This window comes from Lynx rufus, unplaced genomic scaffold (genome assembly GCF_022079265.1).
Source record: "Lynx rufus isolate CCGP_SWC_20201006 ecotype Redwood Valley unplaced genomic scaffold, mLynRuf1.p SCAF_14, whole genome shotgun sequence".
NCBI classification, from domain to species: domain Eukaryota; kingdom Metazoa; phylum Chordata; class Mammalia; order Carnivora; family Felidae; genus Lynx; species Lynx rufus.
The window spans coordinates 63,845,728-63,871,894 of NW_025814828.1; the positions used below are offsets into that span (position 1 = coordinate 63,845,728).

The 26,167-nt window shown below is 38.9% G+C and overlaps 1 long non-coding RNA gene across 1 annotated transcript in view; it reads right to left on the bottom strand.

The window, feature by feature from the left end:
- Positions 1–2,880: 2,880 nt before the first annotated feature.
- Positions 2,881–26,167, bottom strand: part of LOC124509572 (uncharacterized) — a 31,843-nt gene continuing 8,556 nt past the window's right edge. Inside the window, exon 4 of the long non-coding RNA XR_006961463.1 lies at positions 2,881–4,600. This is a non-coding gene — a long non-coding RNA (uncharacterized LOC124509572). The remainder of the gene's footprint in view (positions 4,601–26,167) is intronic.

Below are 26,167 nucleotides of genomic sequence, written 5' to 3' on the forward strand. Positions count from 1 at the left end.
TGGAAGTAACCAAAATGTCCTTTAGTAAGTGAATGGATAAATAAATGGTAGTACATCTAGGTAACGCAGTATTATTCACTGCTAAAATGAAATGGGCTATCAAGCCATGAAAAGACATAGCGGAACCTTAAATTCTATTACTAAACAAAAGAAGCCAATCTGAAAAGGCTACATGCTGTGTGACTCCAACTATAAAGTCACAAAAGGCAAAAACTATGGAGACAATAAAGAAGATCAGTAATAGCCAGGGGTTGCAGGTACAGGAGTTTTAGGGCAGTGGAAATACTCTGTATGAGACTATAATGATAGATACATAAGATTATACATTTTTCCAAAGCCACAGAATTTACTTCAAGAGTGAACTCTAAAAGTAAACTATGAGGTTTTGGTGACTATAATGTGTCAATGTAGATTCATCAATTGCAACCAAAGTATCACTGTGGTGGGGATGTTGAAAATGTGGGAGGCTATTTAAGTGTGGAGGTAGGGGGTATATAAGAAATCTGTGTACCTTTCTCTCAAATTTTCTGTGAAACTACAATTGCTCTAAAAAAAATTAAAGTCTTAAAAAAAACCATAGGATAAAAGAAAATATTAGCAAATCATGTATATGATAAGGGTCTAATATCTAGAATATATAAAGAACTCATAATTCAATAATAAAATGACAAACAACCCAATTAACAAATGGACAAAGGACTTGAATAAGCATTTTCCAATAAAGGTTTACATAGAAAGGTGTTTGACAGCATTATTAGAGAAATGCAAAACAAAACCACAAGGAGATACCATTTCACAACCAATAGTCTGGCCATAATTTAAAAACAACAGAAACCAGAGCGCCTGGGTGGCTCAACCAGTAAGCATCCAACTGCGCCTCAGGTCATGATCTCGCAGTTAGTGAGTTTGAGCCCTGAGTCGGGCTCTGTGCTGACAGCTCAGAGCCTGGAGCCTGCCTTGGATTCTGTGTCTCCTCCCTCTCTCTCTCTCTCTCTCTCTCTCTCTCTCTCTCTCTCTCCCCTTCCCCCACTTGTGCTCTCTCGCACTCTCTCTCTCTCAAAAATAGTTAACATTAAAAAAATTTTAAATACAGAAACAAGTGTTGGCAAAGATGTAGAAAAAATGGAACCTTTGCATATTGTTCGTAGGACTGTAAAACGGTGCAGCCACTGGCAAGTTTGACACTTTCTTAAAAAGTTAAATACAGAATTACCATATCACCCAGCAATTCCACTCCTATATATATGGCTAAAAGAATTGAAAACAGGAGTTCTAAAATGATCTAAAATGACTAATAATTGCATGCCTCTGTGAATACTATTGAATTTCTTACTTCAAATGTGTGAATTGTATAGGAATAATAACATTCACACATAAATATGGAATGAAGTACTGATATAAGCTACAACATGAATGAACCTTGAAATCATTATGTTCATTCAGTTAAAGCCAGTCACAAAAGAGCACATATTATATGATTTAATTTATATAAAATGTCCTTAATAGTCAAATATACAGAGACAAAATATACATTATTGGTTATCCTGGGCATGGAATGGGGAATTGGGATAGCTACAGCTAAAAATTAGAAGGTTTCTTTGTGATACGATAAAAATATTTTAAAATTGATTGCGGTGATAGTTTCATAATTCTGTGAATACACCAAAAGCAATTGAATTGTATACTTTAAATGTGAATTATACCACAATAAACTGTTTTTTGTAAAATAAAAAAAAAGATTACTAGAAGACAAGGGGATTAGAACTTAGGTTGAGATAACATGTTAAAGGCATCAACTATGGGGGCACCCAGGTGGCTCAGTTGGTTAAGTGCCCAACTCTTGATTTCAGCTTGGGCCACGATTCTCGCAGTTCATGAGTTCGAGCCTCACGTTGGGCTCTGAGCTAACAGTGTGGAACCTGCTTGGGATTCTTGCTCTCTCTCTCTCTCTGCCCCTCTCCCATTTGCACACGCTCTCTCAAAATAAACCTAAAAAAATAAATAAAGGCATCAGCTATGGACACTAATTCACACATGAAACCCATATGCCACAGGACTTACCTTCTCTAGTCAACTAAAGGACAGGGATAGATCCCCTGCTAACACAGCTCAGATCCAGGACTATGTGATATACATGGACAGTATAGGATTTTACCAGCTGAATATGTAGGATCTGTGTCTTCCATAGTTAAGTGTGCACTTTGATGAAGAATGGCAAAGTGATTTTCTACAGATTGAGCCCATCTTTGCCACTCTAGCTTGGTTACTGGCCAGATTTCCTCACAGAAGCCCTGGTAGCTTTATATTTCTACTGGTCATTGATAATTTGCTAAGGATAATGACAGAGCTTATTCGCCTCTATTTCCATGCTTCCAGGAAGATGGAGATTCTCTCCCAGAAAAGACAACACATTTGGGTGAACATGCAAAATGCCCCCAGTCCTGATATAACATTTGATAAGCTATGAACCAGCCTTCTTCAGGGCCAAGGACCAGCCCCAGAATTACCCTGTCAGTGATGTTCAACAGTTTCTGCTACAAGAGGCACAAAGAAATGAAATGAGGAACAAAAGCAGTCCTATCAAATGGGACATCGCTTTGGGAAGCAAGAGAGAAAATGACTACCTATACCTTACCAATTCTCTTTTCCAGTTGTGTATCCTGAAAAGAAAAAAAAAAAATTCTTCTGCACTTTATTCTGTAGGAAATGAGGATGACTCATCTTTTTTTTTTTTTTTCAACGTTTATTTATTTTTGGGACAGAGAGAGACAGAGCATGAACGGGCGAGGGGCAGAGAGAGAGGGAGACACAGAATCGGAAACAGGCTCCAGGCTCTGAGCCATCAGCCCAGAGCCCGACGCGGGGCTCGAACTCACGGACCGCGAGATCATGACCTGGCTGAAGTCGGACGCTTAACCGGCTGCGCCACCCAGGCGCCCCGAGGATGACTCATCTTTCATGAGTTTTCACTTTAAGTTAACATTTCTCACATCATTTTCCTTTCTAATTTATTTTAAGGCAGGCAATACACATCTTCAAACAGTATTAAATTTCCAAAGTCCCATATTCTATTTCTACCACTTTATCTTTCTGTATTAGTTCCAGATCTTGGCTTCCTACCTAATCCCCGCTTCCACCCAATTACATACAAATAACTTCCTACATTGTATCACTCAAATTTTGAGTAAAATCATTCAATATAAGAGCAGTACTTTGTATAGTTGTGATGAAGGCAAGCAATAGAGTTGGTCTTGTTTGTTTTTGTAAAGAAGGATATTTTCTGAAAGTCACTGCCTGGCGACTTTACTGTAGAAAGTCACTCTGAGTTATCAAAAGCTGTATTTCCCCTGCACTCAACTTTCTGTTATTTTCAAAGTATATTTGGCACCAATCTGCTATTACATCTATCTCTAGATTTTTTTTTCCTCAAAGCAGCCATAGTATGAAGATTCCAATCAGAGTCATGGAAGAAGAGAGCACAGCATGAACTGGGAATGGCAATGTAGTCAATCTCTACAGAAAGATTAGACACTACTTGATATTATGGGCCCCAAGTGGCCAACTATAAATAAAGGTTCCAAGCTCTAAGACTCAGAAATAGCAATCTTCTTGAGGAAATACCTAGCTGTGGACTGAGTTGGGAGTTAATTTCTTATAATCACACCCAAGGGACTAAAGAAGGCATGGGGAAACTGACTACCTCAATTTAAGAAGTACCCTTATTCAAATTTGTAGAGGACTATACTCTAGACTTATTAGAGAGCCTTTATCTTCCTCCTAATTATCAATAAGCAGATACTTAGTACTAACTTGACTGGGGTACTTACATACATGTTCTTTAGGGAGATGACAACATTAATACAAATATTTAGAAGATATATAGGAACATGACCAAATGTTGAATACGTATTTGTATTTATAACATACATAAATCAAGGGCCAATGCATTCTAGGGGATAAAAAGCAGTGTTCAAAAAGCAGTAGACAGGGAGGTATTAGCACTCCTTAAATTACTCCAGGTAGAGTTTGAAGTTATTTGAATGTAGTCTAGCGAAGAAAATTATGAGAAAAGAACATATCATGTATGAAAGTCATGGGAGAAGTCAGGTATAAAAAAATATAGCAATCTTAGAGGGGGGTGCTGACACTCAGGAGGAAGATTTTAGACATAATCTGTAGTGAAATAGGAAGAACCTTTAGAAGAATCACATGATCAAAAGGAGGACAATTTCTTCTTAAAGGAATAATTTTAAAGAGGTCACCTAACAAGGGGATACAAAATTTGCTAGGAGGATACTAAAATCTTTTTAATTCTATTAACAAAAAGAGATTTGGTGTTCAGTTTACCTTAATATGAATATTTCATATTCAAATGACATGATTTTTTATGGTCTCTAAGATAAAGACCGATAGAGACTCAGGAGTGGACTGAACCTGATTATGGGTCTGGCAAAGAGACAGCTACATAACGCCAAATGTCCCTAGAAAGGTCACCTGCAGAGACCCCCCACATGCTTCTCCAGTACCAGGCAGTGATGCCACTTGCAGCTTCTTGGCGATCTCAAAGGAGAACATGTACTGGATCCCATCAAAAGCATTCCTACAGAGAGAAATACAACAAGAGGGAAGCTGAATAACATAGGCATCAAAGTGAGAATTCACAGTTGTTCATGACATTATAGTAGCTACTTCAGATGAGTAAAGAATTTAAACTAATAACAAGAGCTAACATAAGAATGCTTACTGTGTGCCAGACACTGAAGAGCATGTGTTTTATATCATTTAATCATTGTGCCAACAACCTGATGAGGTTATTATACCAGTATTACAGATAAGGAAATTTATGTTTACAGACACACAACTAGGAAGTGTCAGAGTTGGCACTTAAACCTAAGGTATCTGACCCTTATTTTATGCTCTTAAGTTGCCTCCAAATGTATAGTAAAGTATCATTCATAAGAAAATTGGATTATGACCCTTCCAGCTTTGTCCTTTTCTTTGGTCTTGTAGCCACCTCAACATACACATACCCTTCCAAATGAGTTTCTAGTGGCTACTACAATCTATTAGAACTTTCATATCCTGGAAGACATTTTGATTTACTAAAAGGAACTGCAGTTCTTTGGAGAAATGACTGATTATACAATAGCTGAGGCAGGGAATATACAAAATAGGCATCTCATCATGCAAGAAAGTAAGGAAGTACTCAGGAAATACAACAATGGGGGCATGCCAAAGGGACATGGGAACCAATGTGAAAGAGCTTTCAATGGACAAAACTGAAACAATTTGAGAAACAAAATAAATAATTTTTTATTATTATTATTTTATTCTTCCTATAGAAGAATGCTAAATAACTTATGTAGCTTCTCACCCTCCAGGAAGTGGAGCTTAATCTTCCCCAACACTTCTTAACTGTTGTATATAAAGTAAAAAAGTAAGTTTACAGAGCAGAAACCCAGCAAACACTACCTTAGCCAGCTGATCAAGGCCCTGACATGACAGGATAAGAATGGCATTTTACCTGTGTGGTCTTCCTCCCAAATACCCATAACCCAGTCTAATCATGAGAAAAGCCATCAGACAAATTCCAACTGAGGCACAGTCTACAAAATACCTGAACAGTACTTCTCAATACTATCAAGGTCATCAAAACAAGGAAATTCTCTGAAACTGTGACAGTCAACAGGAGCTAAAGGAGACATGACAACAATGTAATGTGGTATCCTAGACTGGGTCCTAGAATAGAAAAAGATATTAGGTTAAAAATAAGGAAATCTCAATAAAGGACAGACTTCAATTAACAATAATGTATCAGTAGTGGTTCATTAATTGTAACAAATGTACTAGATTGATCTAACATGTTGATAAAAGGGATAATTGTGTAGGGCAGAGGGTAGGTGGATATGGGAACTCTCTGTACTACCTCTGCAACTTTCTGGCAAATCTAAAATTATTCTAAAATACAAAGTTTCTTTCAAAAAATTCACGAAACCTGGAAAAAGAAATATAGTCAAATTCCAGCCTTTATCTTTGTGTAACCTTGTGCAAGTCACTATCTGAGCTTTGGTATTCCTGTTTATAAAATAGTTAAAATAATCTTTTTTAGGAACATCTAAAAGATAGCAGACTAGGAAGCTCTGTCCAGACTCTCCATCCTCCACCTACACTGACATTTAAAACAACTAGAGGAGAACAGGTATTTGACAGAGTAGGAGGATCCTGAGCTTGCCTCCTCCCACAGACACACTAAGGCAATGACTTCATGTAATGCAATGCACTCTGAAAACCACCTGAACACTGGCAGAACAGATCCTCCAAAACCAGTAACATAAAAAGAAGGCCATATCAAGAAGGATAGAAGGGGCAGAGACACAACCGGGAATCAAATGCTTGGCATGATGACCCAAAAGCAGAAGGGATATCACAGGCATGGAGGTCCTTTCCTTGAGGAGTGAGGGGATCAAGACCTACATTGTACACCAAAAGGAAGAGCTCCCATTATGTCTGTCTTAGAAAATCAGCAGGGCTCAAAACTGGGAGATTTGAAAATCAGGAGAGCTTGAATCAAGGAGAGCCACAGGGTGAGAGGAAACTGAAACTTCACTCTGCAAGGGCCAGCACACTGTATCACTCAGTCTCAGACTCAGCACAGAAACAGCAGTTTGAAAAATACCTGTATTATATGTGAAGGAGATTTACTGACTAATTTTAGGTATGTGTTAGAGAGACAGGGATCAACTAGAACTTTCTCCAGGAATGGGAGTGCTGGTGGGCACCATTCTTCTTGCCCTTCTTCAGTCTAGCTGGCCCAACACTGGTAGACATTAGTTCTGATACTGATACATCAGTACTCTGATACCATCTACCTTGCTAGCACTGCTTGCCCTGCCCTAGTATTCCCCTGCTGGCCCACCCTAGCAGGAGCCCCTCCAAAGCAACTATTGCCTCACCACACCTGGCTGGCAGCCCAGCCCTACAAAGTGACTCCTTCACTGAGGAGTCATTCCCATCAACCAGCATACCCACAGCCACTGTGGCCAAGCCAATTAGCCAGCTGTACCAAGGGACGTTTGCACCCAATAGTACACCAACAGTATCTATGACCCAGCCTCTCAGCCAGCTACAATGGGAACTAACACCACCTACCAGCACACCATCAGCAACTATAGATGGGACTCTCAACCAGCTGTGAAAGGAGCTACTCCACCCACCAGAAAGCTGGCAGCAGTTACAGTTGAACCACTCAGCAAGCTGCACCAGGGTCCATTCATGCCCACCAATATGCTTGCAGCAGTCATATGAATCACTGCTGACAACAGGGCTGATGGCCAGCCACATCCACAAGCGTACCAGCAGCAGTCACGGCCAAGTCACAACAGAAGGACCTATGAACCCACACAGGGGACACCCCCACAGTGATGGCTGGTTCTCTTGGCCAGGGAGACTGCACTACTGGGTGCCATAAGATGCCTTCTTCATAAGGCCACCACTTTCAAGACCAGAAAACACACATGACCTACCTAATACCCAGAAACAAACACAGAGACTCAGATAAAATGAGGAGACAAAGGAATATGTTCTAAACAAAAGAATAATACAAAACTTCAGAAAAAGAACCAAATGAAATGGCAATCAACAATCTATCTGATAAGGACTTCAAAGTAATGGTCATAAAGATATTCACCAGACTTGAGAGAAGAGTGGATGAACCAAGTGATAACATCAACAAAGAGATAAAACAAAACATGAAAAATCTGAGCCTAAGAATTAAATCTGAGACTAAGATTTAAATAACTGAAGTGAAAAATACACTAGAGAGAATCAACAGTAGATTTTTAAATGCAGAAAAATGGGGCGCCTGGGTGGCTCAGTTGGCAAAGCATCCGACTTCGGCTCAGGTCATGATATCACAGTTCATGTGTTCGAGCCCCACGTCTGGCTCTGTACTGACAGCTCAGAGCCTGGAGCCAGCTTCAGATTCTGTGTTTCCCTCTCTCTCTGCCCCTCTCCCACTCACACTCTGTGTGTCTCTCTCTCAAAAATAAAGAAACATTTTTTAAAAATTTTAAATGCAGAAAAACAATCAAGCAATCTGGAAGACAGGGTAGTGGAAAGCACCCAAACTGAAAAGCCAAAAGGAAAAAGATTTTTTTAAATTGAGGGTAGGTTGGGGAGACTGGGTGGCTCAGTCAGTTAAGCATCAGACTCTTTCTCTCAGCTCAGGTCTTGATCTCAGGGTCATGAGTTTGGGCCCTGCATTGGGCCCCATGATAGTTGTGGAGCCTAATTAAAAATAATAAAAATAAAAATTTTAATTTAACACATAAGGGTAGGTTAAGGGACCTCTGAAAAAATATCAAGCATACTAACATTCACTTTAGAGAGGTCCTGAAGAAGATAAAGAGAAGAGGGCAGAAAACATATTTGAAAAAATAATAGCTGAAACTTCCCTAAGCTGAGGAAGGAAAAAGACATCCAGGCCCAGCAAGCTCAGAGAACCCCAAACAAGATGAACCCAGGAAGGTACACACCAAGATACATAATAATTAAAATGTCAATAAATTAAAAATAATCTTTTAAAAAAAAACAACAAGACAAAAGCAAGTGGATAGCTCAGTCAGTTGAGTATCTGACTCTTGATTTCAGCTCATGTCATGATCTCATGGCTTGTGAGATCAGAGCCCCACATCAGGCTCTGCTGACAAAGAAGAGCCTGCTTGGGATTCTTTCTCTCCCTCTCTTTCTCTGCCCCTCCCTTGCATGTGTGCATTCTCTCTCTCTCAAAAAAATAAACTTTAAAAAAAGAGAGAAAAGCAAATAGGTATGTATGTACAAAGGAAATCCTATGACATAATCAGCTGATTTATCAATAGAAAACCTGTCAGCAAGAAAGGAGTGGAATGATATATTCAAAGCATTGAAAGGAAAATACCTGCAACCAAGAATACTACTATACCCAACAAAGTCATCATTCAGAATTGAAGGAGAGAGAGTCTCCCAGAACCAACAGATACACGTACATCACCACTAAAACTGCCTTACAAGAAATGTAAAAGGGAATTCTTGAAATGGAAAAAGAGAAAGTCATAACTAGAAGGAATTATGAAAAGAAAAAATTTCACTGGTAAAAACAAACTGAGGAAAAGTAGGTCAACCACCTATAAAGCTAATATGAAGGCTAAAAGACAAAAGTAGTAAATACAATTGTATCTACAAAAGTTAGCTAAGGATGCACAAAATAAAAGGATGTAAAATAGTACATCAAATACATAAAATGTGGAATGGGGAGAATAAAAATATAGCGCCTTTAGAATGTGTTTGAACTTAAGTGACCATCAACTTAAGACAGACTGCTATATACAAAGGATGTTACATGTGAACCTCATGGTAACCGCAAACAAAAAACCTACGATACACAAAAAATAAAGAAAAAGGAATCCAAGCATAATACTAAAAAAAAGTCATCAAATCACAAGTGACCAAGAAAGGAAAAGAGAGGAAATATAAACACAACAAAAAACAATTAACAATAAGAACACAACTATCAATAATTAATATAAATGCTAATGGTCTAAATGATAAATCAAAAGACACAGGGTGAATGAATGCATAAAAAAACAAAACCCATCTATATGCTGCCTACAAGAGACTCACTTCAAATCTAAAGACCCATACAGAGTGAAAGTGAAGGAGCAGAAAAAGATATTCCACATAAATGGAGGCAAAAAAAGCAAAGCTAGGGTAGCAATACTTATATCAAACAAAACAGACTTTAAAAGACCATAACAAAAGACAAAAAAGAGCATCACATAATAAAGAGATCAATTCAACAAAAGGATATAACAATTATGAATACATATGCACCCATGGAGTGCCTGGGTGGCTCAGTCAGTTAAGTGTCTGAGGTCAGCTCAGGTCTCATAGTTCATGAGTTCAAGCCCCGCGTCAGGCTCTGTGCTGACAGCTCAGAGCCTGAAGCCTGCTTAAATTCTGTGTCTCCCTTTCTCTGCCCCTCCCCAGCTTGTGCTCTGTGTCTCCCTCAAAAAAATAAACGTTAAAAAATAAAAAAATATATATACATATATGTGTACCCAATAGAGAAGCACCTAAATATATAAAGCAAGTATTAACAGATCTAAAGGGAAGCATTAACAGTAATTCAATAATAGTAGGGGACAGTCCACATACATCAAAGGATCACCCAGACAGAAAATCAATAAGGAAACCATGGCTTTGAATGACACATTGGACCATAGACTTAAGAGATACATACATTAACATTCCATCCAAAAATAGCAAAATACACATTCTTTTCAAGTGCACATGGAACATTCTCCAGCATAAACCATGTTAGGCAACAAAATAAGTCTCAATAAATACATGAAGACTGAAATCATATCACATCAAGTATCTTTTCAAACCACAATGGTATGACCTAAAAAACAGCTACCAAAAAAAAAAAAAAAGGGGGACAAACACAAACATATGGAGGCTAAATAACATGCTACTAAACAACCAATGGGTCAACTGCAAAGTCAAAGAGGAAATAGAAAATACATCGAGACAAATGAAAATGGAAACATACTGGTTCAAAATCTGTGGTACACAGTCCAAATAGTCTTAAGAGAGACGTTTACAGCAAGAAATAAGAAAAATAAGAAATAAGAAAACAAAAAATAAGAAAAATCTCCAATAATCTAACCTTACACCAAAAGGAACTATAAAAAGAACCAAAAAATGCTCAAAGTTAGCAGAAGGAAGGTAAAATAAAGATCAAAACCAAAATAGACTTGATCCTTCAACAACAAGGGTTTCAACAACATAGGGCCAGCTACATGCAGATTTTGTTTTATAAAGTACAGTACTGTAAACGTATTTTCTCTTCCTTATAATTTTCTTAATGACATTTTTTCCTCTAGTTTACTTTATTATGACACCAGAATACAACATATAAAATATGAGTTAATCAATGGTTTGTGTTCTCAGGCTTCCAGTCAATGGTAGGCTATTAGTAGTTAAGTTATGAAGCAGTCAAAAACTGTATGAAGATTTTTGACTGTGCAGGGAGTTGGGGACCCTAACCTCCACACTGTTCAAGGATCAACTGTAAATAAAATAGAGTCCCTAAAAACAATCAAAAATATCATGAAACTGTGAGCTGGTTCTTTGAAAAGATAAACAAAATTGATAAAACTTTAACCAGACCCATTAAGAAAAAGACAAAGAAAACCCAAATAAAATCAGAAATGAAAGAGGTTACAACTGGGGCGCTTATGAAGTAAGTGTCTGACTTTGGCTCAGGTCATGATTTCACAGTCTGTGAGTTCAAGCCCCACATCAGACCTGTGCTGACAGCTCAGAGCCTGGAGCCTGCTTCGGATTCTGGGTTTCCCTATTTCTCTGCTCCTCCCCTGTTGTGCTCTGTGTCTGTCTCTCAAAAGTAAATAAATGGTTTTTTTTCTCCTTCTTAAAGCTTTTATTGGGTTTTTGGAGGAAGATGGCGGTGTAGGAGGAGGACGCTGAGCTCACCGCGTCCTGTTGACCACATAGATTCCAACCACATCTGCCTAAATAACCCAGAAAACTGCCAGAAGACTAGCAGAACAGACTCTCCAGAGCCAAGCATAGACAAGAGGCCCACGGAAGAGGGTAGGAAGGGCGAGAGGTGGTGCGCACTCCACGGACTGGCACAAAGGAGCCGGGGCGGTGGAGGGGCAGCCCGCCCGGCAAGGCAGAGTGCCCGAGTCTGGCTTGCAAAAGCGGAGGGGCCGAACGGCCTCTGTACACCTTGCGGATCCACCCTGGCTAATACGCCAGATCCCATCGAAGCAGCAAAACAAGCCTGGCAGTGTGCAAATGGCCCAGACAGGGGCCACACCACTACACAGTGAGTCCTGCACCCGGCAGAGGGGAAGATAAGGTACACACCAGTCTGACTGTGGCCCCAGAGGTGGGCTGGGGGCAGACATCAGGTCTGATTGCAGCCCCACCCACCAACGCAAGTTACTCCAGACAGCACAGAGGAACAGCCCTGCAGTTCTGCGCCACTCCAGGGACTATCCAAAATGACGAAACAGAAGAATTCTCCTCAAAAGAAACTCCAGGAAGTAGCAACAGCTAACGAACTGATCAAAAACGATTTAAGCAATATAACAGAAAGGGAATTTAGAATACTAGTCATAAAAGTAATCGCTGGGCTTGAAAAAAGTATAAAGGACAGCAGAGAATCTATTACTACAGAGATCAAGGGACTAAGAAACAGTCAGGAGGAGCTAAAAAATGCTATAAATGAGCTGCAAAATAAAATGGAGGCAACCACAGCTTGGACTGAAGAGGCAGAGGAGAGAAAAGGGGAATGAGAAGACAAAATTATGGAAAAAGAAGAAGCTGAATAGGGGCACTTGTACCCCAATGTTTATAGCAGCATTCTCAACAATAGCCAAATTATGGAAAGAGCCTAAATGTCCATCAACTGATGAATGGATAAAGAAACTGTGGTTTATATACACAATGGAGTACTACGTGGCAATGAGAAAGAATGAAATATGGCCCTTTGTAGCAACATGGATGGAATTGGAGAGTGTTATGCTAAGTGAAATAAGCCATACAGAGAAAAAAAGACACCATATGGTTTCACTCTTACGTGGATCCTGAGAAACTTAACAGAAACCCATGGGGGAGGGGAAGGAAAAAAAAAAAAAGAGGTTAGAGTGGAAGAGAGCCAAAGCATAAGACACTCTTAAAAACTGAGAACAAACTGAGGGTTGATGGGGGGTGGGAGGGAGGGGAGGGTGGGTGATGGGTATTGAAGAGGGCACCTTTTGGGATGAGCACTGGGTGTTGTATGGAAACCAATTTGACAATAAACTTCATGTATTGAAAAAATAAAAAATAAATTAAAAAATTTTTAAAAAAAGGAAAAAGAAGCAGCTGAAAAAAAGAGAGATAAAAAAATCCAGGAGTATGAGGGGAGAATTAGAGAACTAAGTGACACAATTAAACGTAATAACATACGCATAATTGGGACTCCAGAGGAGTAAGAGAGAGGGAAAGCTGCTGAAAGTGTACTTGAAGAAATCATAGCTGAGAACTTCCCTGATCTGGGGAAGGAAAAAGGCACTGAAATCCAAGAGGCACAGAGAACTCAGACGTAACTTGAAACGATCTTCTGCATGACATATCATAGTCAAACTGGCATAATACAAGGATAAAGAGAAGATTCTGAAAGAAGCTAGGGATACACATGCTCTAACATATAAAGGGAGACTGGTAAGACTAGTGACGGATTTATCTACTGAAACTTGGCAGGCCAGAAAGGAATGGCAGGAAATCTTCAATGTGATGAACAGAAAAAATATTCAGCCGAGAACCCCTTATCCAGCAAGTCAGTCATTTAGAATAGAGGAGAGATAAAGGTCTTCCCAAACAAACAAAAACTGAAGGAATTCGTCACCACTAAACCAGCCCTACAAGAGATCCTAAGGGGGACCCTGTGAGACAAGGTACCAGAGACATCGCTACAAGCATAAAACATACAGACATCACAATGACTCTAAACCCCTATCTTTCTATAATAACACTGAATGTAAATGGATTAAATGCGCCAACCAAAAGACATAGGGTATCAGAATGGATAAAAAAACAAGACCCATCTATTTGCTGTCTACAAGAGACTCATTTTAGATCTGAGGACACCTTTAGATTGAAAGTGAGAGGATGGAGAACTATCTACGATGCTACTGGAAGTCAAAAGAAAGCTGGAGTAGCCATACTTATATCAGACAAACTAGACTTTAAATTAAAGGCTGGAACAAGAGACGAAGAAGGGCATTATATAATAATTACAGGGTCTATCCATCAGGAAGAGCTAACAATTATAAATGTCTATGCACCAAATACGGGAGCCCATAAATATATAAAACAAGTAATCACAAACATAAGCAACCTTATTGATAAGAATGTGGTAATTGCAGGGGACTTTAATACTCCACTTATAACAATGGGTAGATCATCTCGACACAAGATCAATAAAGAAACAAGAGCCCTGAATGATACATTGGATCAGATGGACTTGACAGATATATTTAGAACTCTGCATCCCGAAGCAACAGAATGTACTTTGTACTCAAGTGCACATGGAACATTCTCCAAGATAGATCACATACTGGGTCACAAAACAGCCCTTAATAAGTATAGAAGAATTGAGATCATACCATGCATACTTTCAGACCACAATGCTTTGAAACTTGAAATCAACCACAGGAAAAAGTCTGGAAAACCTCCAAAAGCATGGAGGTTAAAGAATACCCTACTAAAGAATGAGTGGGTCAACCAGGCAATTAGAGAAGAAATTAAGAACTATATGGAAACAAAGGAAAATGAAAAGACAACAATCCAAACGCTTTGGGATACAGCGAAGGCAGTCCTGAGAGGAAAATACATTGCAATCCAGGCCTATCTCAAGAAACAAGAAAAATCCCAAATACAAAATCTCACTATTTCCTTTAGGAAATAGAAGCAGACAGCAAAGACACCCCAAACCCAGCAGAAGAAGAGAAATAATAAACATCAGAGCAGAAATAAACAATATAGAATCTCAAAAAACTGTAGAGCAGATCAACGAAACCAAGAGTTGGTTTCTTGAAAAAATAAACAAAATTGATAAACCTCTAGCCAGGCTTCTCAAAAAGAAAAGGGAGATGACCCAAATAGATAAAATCATGAGTGAAAATGGAATTATGACAACCAATCCCTCAGAAATACAACCAATTATCAGGGAATACTATGAAAAATTATATGCCAACAAACTGGACAACCTGGAAGAAATGGACAAATTCCTAAACACCCACACGCTTCCAAAACTCAATCAGGAGGAAATAGAAAGCTTGAACAGACCCATAACCAGCAAAGAAATTGAATGAGTTATAAAAATCTCCCAACAAATAAGAGTCCAGGACCAGATGGCTTCCCAGAGGAATTCTACCAGACATTTAAAGCAGCAATAATACCTATCCTTCTCAAGCTATTCCAAAAAATAGAAACGGAAGGAAAACTTCCAGACTCATTCTATGAAGCCTGTATGACTTTCATTCCCAAACCAGACAGAGACCCCACAAAAAAAGAGATCTATAGGCCAATATCCCTGATGAATATGGATGCAAAAATTCTCAAGAAGATACTAGGAAATCGAATTCAACAGCATATAAAAAGAATTATTTACCATGATCAAATGGGATTCATTCCTGGACTGCAGGGCTGGTTCAACATTCACAAATCAATCAATGTGATACATCACATTAATAAAAGAAAAGATAAGAACCATAGGATCCTGTCAATCGATGCAGAAAAAGCATTTGACAAAATTCAGCATCCTTTCTTAATAAAAACCCTCGAGAAAGTCGGGATAGAAGGAACTTACTTAAACATCATAAAAGCCATTTATGAAAAGCCCACAGCTAACATCATCCTCAATGGGGAAAAACTGAGAGCTTTCTCCCTGAGATCAGGAACAGGACAGGGATGTCCACTCTCACTGCTGCTGCGTAACATGGTGTTGGAAGTTCTAGCATCAGCAATCAGACAACAAAAGGAAATCAAAGGCATCAAAATTGGCAAAGAGGAAGTCAAGCTTTCGCTTTTTGCAGATGACATGATATTATACATGGAAAATCCGATAGACTCCACCAAAAGTCTGCTAGAACTAATACATGAATTCCTCAAAGTCACAGGATACAAAATCAATGTACAGAAATCAGTTGCATTCTTATACACTAATAATGAAGCAAAAGAAAGAGAAATAAAGAAACAGATCCCATTCACAATTGCACCAAGAAGCCTAAAATACCTAGGAATAAACCTAACCAAAGATGTAAGGATCTGTATGCTGAAAAATATAGAAAGCTTATGAAGGAAATTGAAGAAGATATAAAGAAATGGAAAAACATTCCGTGTTCATGGATTGGAAGAATAAATACTGTTAAAATGTCAATACTACCCAGAGCTATCTACACATTCAATGAATTCCCAATCAAAATTGCACCAGCATTCTTCTCAAAGCTAGAACAAGTAATCCTAAAATTTGTATGGAAACACAAAAGGACCCAAATAGCCAAAGTAATTTTGAAGAAGACCAAAGCAGGAGGCATCACAATCCCAGACTTTAGCCTCTACTACAAAGCGGCAATCATCAAGACAAACAGACACGTCGACCAATGGAATAGTATAGAAACCCCAGAACTACACCCACAAAAGTATGGCCAACTAATCTTTGACAAAGCAGGAAAGAATATCCAACGGAAAAAAGACAGTCTCTTTAACAAATGGTGCTGGGAGAACTGGACAGCAACATGCAGAAGAATGAAACTAGACCACTTTCTTGCACCACTCACAAAAATAAACTCAAAATGGATAAAGGACCTGAATGTGAGACAGGAAACCATCAAACCCTAGAGGAGAAAGCAGGAAAAAACCTCTCTGACCTCAGCCACAGCAATTTCTTCCTTGACACATCCCCAAGGGCAAGAGAATTAAAAGCAAAAATGAACTATTGGGACCTCATGAAGATAAAAAGCTTCTGCACAGCAAAGGAAACAAGCAACAAAACTGAAAGGCAACCAACGGAATGAGAAAAGATATTTGCAAATGACATATCGGACAAAGGGCTAGTATCCAAAACCTATAAAGAACTCACCAAACTCCACACCCGAAAAACAAAGAACCCAGTGAAGAAATGGGCAGAAAACATGAATAGACACTTCTCTAAAGAAGACATCCAGATGGCCAACAGGCACATGAAAAGATGCTCAAAATCGCTCCTCATGAGGGAAATACAAATCAAAACCACACTCAGATATCACCTCATGCCAGTCAGAGTGGCTAAAGTGAACAAATCAGGAGACTATAGATTTGCTGGAGAGGATGTGGAGAAACGGAAGCCCTTGCACTGTTGGTGGGAATGCAAACTTGTGCAGCCCCTCTGGAAAACAGTGTGGAGGTTCTTCAAAAAATTAAAAAGAGACCTAACCTATGACCCAGCAATAGCACTGCTAGGAATTTACCCAAGGGATACAGGAGTGCTGATGCACAGGGGCACCTGTACCCCAATGTTTATAGTAGCACTCTCTACAATAGCCAAATATGGAAAGAGCCTAAATGTCCATCAACTGATGAATGGATAAAGAAATTGTGGTTTATATACACAATGGAATACCACGTGGTAATGAGAAAGAATGAAATATGGCCCTTTGTAGCAACATGGATGGAACTGGAGAGTGTTATGCTAAGTGAAACAAGTCATACAGAGAAAGACAGATACCATATGTTTTCACTCTTATGTGGATCCTGAGAAACTTAACAGAAGTCTATGGGGGAGGGGGAAAAAAAAGAGGTTAGAGAGGGAGAGAGCCAAAGCATAAGAGACTCTTAAAAACTGAAAACAAACTGAGGGTTGATGGGGGGTCGGAGGGCAGGGAGGGTGGGTGATGGGTACTGAGGAGGGCAACTTTTGGGATGAGCACTGGGTGTTGTATGGTAACCAATTTGACAATACATTTCATGTAAAAAAAAAAAAACTTTTATGTGTGTAGCAACAATTCCGGGTTTAACTTAAGCCGTGTCCATGATAGAAGCATCTCTTCCCCTTTTTAAAATCAGAAAATCTATACTCCTCAAGGAAAGGATTAAACGTTATTAAAAATTTTTTAAAAAGGAGTTACAACCAGCAGCAGAGTAATACAAATGATTATAAGACACTATTACAAAAAAATTATATGCCAACAAACTGGACAAAAAAATTATAAATGCCTAGAAACATACACTGCTCCTAAACTGAATCAGTAATAAATAGAAAATCTGAACAAACCAATTACTAGTAACAAAATTCAATCAGTAATCCAAAAAATCACAGCAAACAAAAGTCCAGGACCAGATGGCTTCACAGGTGAATTCTACTAAACATTTATGGAAGAGTTAATACCTATCTTTTACAAACTGTTCCAAGAAATAGAAGAGGAAAAAATATTTTCAAATTCATTCTATAAGATTAGCACTGCCCTAATACCAAAACCAGACAAAGACACTACAAAAAAATTTACAGACCAGTATCTCTTCTGATGGACAATGATGCAAAAATCCTGACCAAATTATTAGCAAACCAAATTCAACAATACATTAAAATACATTAAAACAATACATTAAACTGCTTAAGTTAAACCCGGAATTGTTGCTACACAGATAATAAAAGTTTTTTTTTTTTAATACGATCAAATGGGATTTATCCTAGGGATGCATGGATGGTTCAATATCTGCAAACCAATCAACGTGGAACGCCATATTAACAAAATAAAGGATATAAATCATATGTTCATCTCAGTAGATGCAAAAAAAGCATTTGACAAAATTCAATATCCATTCAGAATAAAAATTTTCAAAAAAGAGCGTTTAGAGGGAACAAACCTCAACATGATAATGACATTATATGACAATCCCACAGACAACATCATAATCAATCATAAAAAGCTAAAAGCTCTTCCACTAAGATCAGGAACAGGACAAGGATGTCTACTCCCATCATTTTCACTGAACATAGTACTGAAGTCCTAGACACAGCAATCAGACAAAAGAAAGGGATAAAAGCCATCTAAATTGGTAAGGAAGAAGTAAGTAAAAACTGTCACTATTTACTGACTGCATGATACCATACATAGAAAACCCTAAAAATTCCACCAAAAAACTATTTGATGTAATAAATGAATTCAGTAAAGTTTCAGGATACAAAAATATAAAGAAATCTGTTGTGTTTCTATACACTACTAATAAAATAGCAGTAAGAAAACAATACAATTTACAATTGTACCAATGAGGATACAATACCTACGAATAAACTTAATCAAGGAAGTGAAAAACCTGTACTGTGAAAACTTTAAAACATTGATGAAAGAAATTGAAGACTACACAAAGAAAAAGAAACAGAAAGACATTGCATGCTCATGGATTGGGAGAAGAAATATTGTTAAAACGTCCAAGCCACCCAAAGCAATCTACAGATCCAATGCAATCTTTAGCAAAATACCAACATTTTTCACATGACTAGAACAAATAATCCTATAATTTGTATGGGAACATAAAAGACCCCAAATAGCCAAAGCAATCTGTAAAAAGAAGAACAAAGCTGGAGGTATAACAATCACAGATTTTAAGATACACTACAAAGCTTTAGTAATCAAAATAGTATGGTAATGGCACAAAAATAGATATAGATGAATGGAACAGAATAGAAGACCCAGAAATAAACCCATGTTTATATGGACAATTCTATGACAAATTACAAGAATATACAATGGCGAAGGGCACCTGGGTGGCTCAGTTGGTTAAGTGTCCGACTCTTGATTTTGGCTCAGGTCATGATCTCACTATTCATGAGATCAAACCCTGTGTCGGGCTCTATGCTGACAGGCGTGGAGCCTGCTTGAGATTCCCTCTCTGCCCATCTCTTTGCCCATCCCCCACTCATGCACATGCACTCACTCTCTTTCAAAATAAAGAAACATTTTTTTTTATAAAAGAATATACAATGGAAGAAGACATTCTCTTCAATAAATGGTGCTGAGAAAACTGGACAGCTACATGCAAAGGAATGAAACTGGACCACTTTCTAACACCATACACAAAAATATATTCAAAATGGGTTAAAGACCTAAATGTGAGACATGAAACCATAAAGTCCTAGAGGAAAACATATGCAATAATATCTTTAACATCAGTCAAGGCAGTATTTTTCTAGATATGCCTCCTCAGGCAAGGGAACCAAAAGCAAAATTAATCTATTGGGACTACACCAAAATAAAAAGCTTTTGTACAGTGAAGGAAACCATCAACAAAACAAAAAGGCAACCTATTGAATGGAAGAAGATATTTGCAAATGATATATCTATAGGCACCTAACATCCATAACCAGCTAACATCCAAAATATATAAAGAATTTCTACAACTCAATACCACAGAAACAAAGAATCCAATTAAAAAATGGGCAGAAGACCCGAACAGTTTTCCAAAGAAGATATACAGACAGCCAATAGACACATGGAAAGATGCTCAACATCACTAATTATCAGGGAAATACAAATCAAAACCACAATGAGATATCACCTCACACACCTGTCAAAACAAAAAATAAGTTTTAGCAAGAATGTGGACAAAAGGAAGCCTTGTGTGTTGTTGATGGGAATAGAAATTAGTGAAACTATTGTGGAAAATAGTATGAAGGTTCCTCAAAAAATTAGAAATAGAATTACCATATGATCCAGTAATTCCACTACCAGGTATTTACCCAAAGAAAACAAAAACATTAACTTGAAAAGATATATGCACCCGTAGGTTTACTGCAGCATTATTTACAATAGCCTAGATATGGATGCAACCCAAGTGTCCATCCATAGATGAGTGGATGATGAAGATGTGATACACACACACACACACACACACACACACACACACACACACACACACAATGGAATATTACTCAGCCATAAAAAAGAATGAGATTTTACCATTTGCAACCATACCAATGGACCTAGGAAGTATATAAGGCTAAGTGAAATAAGTCAGAGAAAGACAAATGCCATATGATTTCACTGATATGTATATTTTAAGACACAAAACAAATGAACCATCTAAGAGACCATCAAAAAACCAAATTCTTAAAATACAAAACTGTTAGTTGCCAGAGGGGATATGGGTGGGAGGAGAGGTGAAATAAAGACAATCAAGAGTACAGCTGTCTCGGGGGGCGCCTGAGTGGCTCAGTCAGTTAAGTGTTTGACTTCGGCTTAGGTCATGCTCTCACAGCTCATGAGTTCAAGCCCTGCTTCGAGCCCTGTGCTGACAGCTCAGAGCCTGGAGCCTGCTTTGGATTCTGTGTCTCCATCTCTCTCTGCCCTTCACGAACTCAGGCTCGCGCTCTCTCTCGCTCTCTCTCTCTCTCTCTCTCTCTCAAAAGTAAATTAACATTAAAAAATTTACAAAAAAAAGAGTACACTTATCTCGGGACACCTGGGTGGCTCAGTCAGTTAAGCATCTATCTGACTTAGGCTCAGGTCATGATCTCATGGTTTCTGAGTTTGAGCCCCACATCGAGTTCTGCGGTGACAGCTCAAAGCCTGGAACCTGCTTCGGATTCTCTGCCTCCATCTCTCTCTGCCCCTCCACCGTTTGCTCATGCGTGCTCTCTTTCAAAAACAAACTTTTTTTTTCAAAAGCGTAAACTTATCCTGATGGCAAGAGTAATGTACATAATTGTTGAATCATTATACTGTATTGCTGAAACTCATAATACTGTATGTTAATTTTACATCAATACAATTACACATGGATATCTTTAAAGAAGAGTAAATTTAACAAAGGAGGTGCTTTTAATGCTAAAAACTACAGGGGCACCTGGGTGGCTTGGTCGGTTAAGCGTCTGACTTCGGCTCACTTCATGATCTTGCAGTCTGAGTTTGAGCCCCTGTGTCAGGCTCTGTGCTTACAGCTCAGAGCCTGGAGCCTGCTTCCGTTTCTGTGTCTCCCTCTCTCTCTGCCCTTCCCCCACTCATGCATGTGCGTGCGCGCACGCGCTCTCTCTCTCAAAAATAAATATTTTAAAAAATTTTAAATGCTAAACTCTACAAAAGGATTCTGAAAGAAATTAAGGAATATGTAAATAGAAAGACACCTCATGTTCATGAGTTGGGAGATTTGATATTGTTTTGATGCTAATACCACTGAAAGTGACCTACAAATTCAAAGCAATCCCTAGTAAACTCCCAATGACATTTTTGCAGAGATAGAAAAATCTATCATAAAATTCACATGGAATCTCAAGGGATTCTGAATAGTCACAATAATCTTGAAAAAGAAAAAAGTTTGAGGTCTCACACTTCCTTATTTCAGAACTTACTACAAAACTACAATAATCCAAATAGTTTGATACTGGCATATAGACAGACATGTAGATCAATGAACTAGAGAGCCCAAAAATAAATTCTCACATTTATGTTCAAATGACTTTCAACAAGCATGCCAAAACCATCCAATGGGGGAAAAAAAGCAGTCTTCCAACAAATAGTGCTGGGACAACTGGATATCCATATGCAAAAGGATGAAATTGAACCCTTATCTAAACCACATACAAAATTATCTCAAGTTAGATCAAAGACCTAAATGTAACAGATAAACCTATGAAACTCTTAGAAGAAAATATAGGAGAAAAGTTTCATGACATTGGATTTGACAAAGAGTTCTTAGATATGACACCAAATGCACAGGCAACAAATAAAAAAAAGATAAGTTAGACTCCATCAGAATTAAAACCTTTTGTGCTTCAAAGGATACTATCAACAGAGAAAAGGCTACATACAAAGTGGGAAAAAATATTTGCAAGTTATATATCTGACAAGGGATAAGTATCCAGTATAAAAAAAATACTACAACTCAAGAACAAAAAATCAACCCAATTAAAAAATAGAAAAGGGGGAGGAGTTAAGATGGTGGAGGTGTATGGGGACCCTAAGCTGGTCTTGTCCCTAGAACACAGCTAGATATCAAATCATTCTAAACACCCAAAACATCAACCAGAGGTCTGAGAGAACAAAAACTGCAAGTCTACAAGTATAAAAGCAACCACGTTTTAGAAGGTAGGAGATGTGAGAGTTCACTTGGGGGAGATATAACTGTGGGTACAGTGGCGGGGAGGGAGCATGCCTATGGAAGCTACTACAAACTATCATAAGCAGCAGAGCGCAAAATATGAACTTTTAGAAGTCCACTACTGTGGCTGATGCGCCTGACTTAAACATGCTCAGGGGGTGACGTGGGGCAAAATCCCAGGACTGACAAGGTGATCTGAGGATCCCTTGGGTCACAAGAAGGACGGCTGGCACCAACATGCTTCACTGTTTTCAGGCATAGGAGTCAGGACTCTGGTTGAGGGCAACGAGCCAGGGTGCCAGCTTTCTGCTCCATTTTACCGTGAACTCTGAATGGCTGCACGGTTCAAAATTGCTACACAGCTGTGCAACCATACTCCTTACATGGCAAGCAAATGGCAAAAGTGCCCCGAGACCCTCCCCCAGAAGAACAACACAGGTCCATGCCACAGAAGTCCCTAAAATTTGGTGATTTGAAACTCAGTCATACGCCTGAGACAAAAAACTTGGACACGGGCAGCGTGAACACAGGGTTCTGACGGAAACCAGGAAGACAAGACAGGTGACTGATTGCTCTTCTGTGAAGAGTGGGGGATGCGAACTTCCAGCTCCAGGGCTAGAGAGAGGGGCGCCACCACATTCATCCCAACCATCAGCACTAAAAGTCTTCAGGGAGCAAAACAGCGCCAGTGAGCTGGCCAGGAAGCACCCAGATTAGGGAAGTACCAGATTAGGAAGCACTGCTTACACTAAGCCCCAACCCCCTGAGTCCTGCAGGTGCATCTCCACTAGGGCAGGTCCACCTGAGAATCAGTGTAACAGGCCTCTCCCCTAGAAGACCAGCACAAACAACTCACTTGTGCCAAGTCTACTGATCATAGAGTGCTGCAAAGTCTAATCTGGTGAAGAACACAGATATCAAAATCCAAGAAGCACAGAAAATTCCCACTAACTTCAACAAAAGCTGACCATTGCCAAGGCATATGATAGTCAAATTCACAAACTACAGACAAGGAAAGAATCCTGAAAGCAGTGAGGGAAAGACAGTCTTTAACCTACAAGGGTAGAGAGATCAGGTTCACAGCAGATCTGTCAACAGAAACCTAGCAGGCCAGAAAGGAATGGCAGGATATATTCAATATGCTGAATGGGGAAAATATGCAGCCAAGAAGTCTTTGTCCAGAATGGCCATCATTCAGAATAGAAAGAGAAATAATGAGTTTCCCAAACAAACAAAAACTAAGTTTGTGACCACTAAACCAGCCATGTAAGAAATTTTGAGGACTCTTTGAGTGGAAAAAAAAAAAAAAAGACCAAAAGCAACAATGACTAGAAAGTACCAGAGAACATCACCAGAAACACCAACTCTACAGGCAAAACAATGGCACTAAATTCACATCTTTCAATAATCACTCTGAATGTAAATGGACTAAATGTTCCAACAAAAGACATAGGGTATCAGAATGGATAAGAAAACAAGACCCATCTATATGCTGCCTACAAGACATTCATTTTAGACCTAAAGACACCTGCAGATTGAAAGTGAGGGGATGGAGAACCATCTATCATGCTAATGGACATTGAAAGAAAGCTGGAGTACCTATACTTATATCAGACAAACTAGATTTAAAGAAAAATTTTTAATGTTTATTTATTTTTGAGAGAGACACAGACAGAACATGAGTGGGGGAGGTGAAGAGAGAGAAGGAGACAAAGAATCTGAAGCAGGCTCCAGGCTCTGGGCTGTCAGCATAAAGCCATACACAGGGCTCCAACCCACGAACCACAAGATCATGACCTGAGCTGAAGTTGGACACTTAACCGATGGAGCCAACCAGGTGCCCCCAACAAACTAGATTTTAAAACAAAGACTGTAACAAGAGATGAAGAAGGGCATGATATCATAATTAAGGGGTCTATCCATCAAGAAGATCTAACAATTGTAAATATTAATGCCCCCAAGTTGGCACCCAAAATATATAAATCAATTAATAACAAACACAAACAAACTCTTTGATAATAATACAATAATTGTAAGGGACTTCAGCACCCTACTTACAGCAATGGACAGCTCAGCTAAGCAGAAAATCAACAAGGAAACAATGGCTTTGTATGACACACTGGACCGGATGGACTTAACAGATATATTCAGAACATTTCATCCTAAAGCAGAATATACATTCTTCTCAAGTGCACATGGAACATTATCCAAAATAAATCACATACTGGGTTACAAATCAGCCCTCAACAAACACAAAAGGACTGAGATCATATCATGCATATTTTCAGACCACAATGCTATGAAACTTGAAGTCAACCACAAGAAAAAATTTGGAAAGCCCTCAAATACATGGAGGTTAAGGGGCGCCTGGGTGGCGCAGTCGGTTAAGCGTCCGACTTCAGCCAGGTCACGATCTTGCGGTCCGTGAGTTCGAGCCCCGCGTCAGGCTCTGGGCTGATGGCTCGGAGCCTGGAGCCTGTTTCCGATTCTGTGTCTCCCTCTCTCTCTGCCCCTCCCCCGTTCATGCTCTGTCTCTCTCTGTCCCAAAAATAAATAAACATTGAAAAAAAAAATTAAAAAAAAAATACATGGAGGTTAAAAGACATCATACTAAAGAATAAATAGGTTGAGGTGCCTGGGTGGCTCAGTGGGTTAAGCGTCTGACTTCGGCTCAGGTCATGATCTCATGGTTCCTGAGTTTATGCCCTGCATCAGGCTCCCTGCTGTCAGCACAGAGCCTGCTTCAGATCCTCTGTCTCCCTCCCTCTTAGCCCCTCTCCCGCCTGTGCTCGCTTGTACTCTCTCTCTCTCAAAAATAAACATTAAAAGAAGAATGAACTTGTTAACCATGAAATTAAAGAAGAAATTAAATACATGGAAGCAAATGAAAACACCATAGTCCTAAACCTTTGGGATGCAGCCAAGGCAGTCCTAAGAGGGAATTATATTACAATACAGGCCCATCTCAGGAAGCAAGACAGGTCTCAAATATACAACCTAGCTAGCCTTACACCTAAAGGAGCTATACAAGTAACAAATAAAGCCTAAAGCCAGCAGAAGAGAAATACTAAAGAACAGAGCAGACATAAATGACACAGAATCAAAAACAACAGTAGAACCTATCAATGATACTATGAGCCAGTTTTTTTAAAGAACAAAATTGATAAACCCCTAGTCAGACTTCTCAAAAAGAAAAAAAGGACCTAAAGAGATAAAATCACGAATGAAAGAGGAGAGATGATAACCAACACCACAGAAATAGAAACAATTACTAGAGAAAACTATGAAAAATTATATGCCAACAAACTGGGTAATCAAGAAGAAATGGAAATATTCCTAGAAACTTACAAACTACCAAAACTGAAACAGGAAGAAATAGAAAATCTGAACAGACCCATAACCAGCAAAGAAATTGAAACAGTAATCAAAAACCTCCCAACAAACAAAAGTCCTAGGCCTGATGGTTTCCCTGGGGAATTCT